The following is a 528-nucleotide window of genomic DNA, read 5'->3' as shown; positions in this document are numbered from 1 at the left end:
AAGACGTAAAGTCGCAAGCTAGCGCGAGGACGCGCTCTTTGGAAGGAGGGAGTAGTGTAACGACCCTGGGTTTATAAGCGCGGAAACAACTTCAGTGCACCTTGGCATAGATTCTACAATTGTCTGGAACTCTATTGGAGGGATGCGACACCATTCTTCCATGAGAAATTCTATCATTTGGTGTTTTGTTGATGGTGGTAGAAAACGATATGTCTGGCGCAGCTCCAGAACTTCCCACAAGGGTTCAATCGGATTGAGAACTGCTGACTGAGTCGGCCTTGGGATATGATATTTTCGTGCTCATCAAACCATTCAGTGCCCACTCGTGCCCTGTGGATGGGTTCGTTGTCATCCTATGGGGGCACAGCCATGGTAGCCAAAGTATTGGCCTGCCCAGCATTTTTATACATGACCCTAAGCATGATGGGATGTTAATTGCTTAATTACCTCAGGAATCACACATGTGTCGAAGCACCTGCATTCAGTATACTTCGTAGCCCTCATTTCTGCAAGTGTTTCCATTATTTT

The sequence above is a fragment of the Oncorhynchus mykiss genome, chromosome 5 (genome assembly GCF_057628025.1).
Source record: "Oncorhynchus mykiss isolate SJ-2025 chromosome 5, ASM5762802v1, whole genome shotgun sequence".
NCBI classification, from domain to species: Eukaryota; Metazoa; Chordata; class Actinopteri; order Salmoniformes; family Salmonidae; genus Oncorhynchus; species Oncorhynchus mykiss.
Note: the sequence above shows the minus strand (reverse complement) of the source record.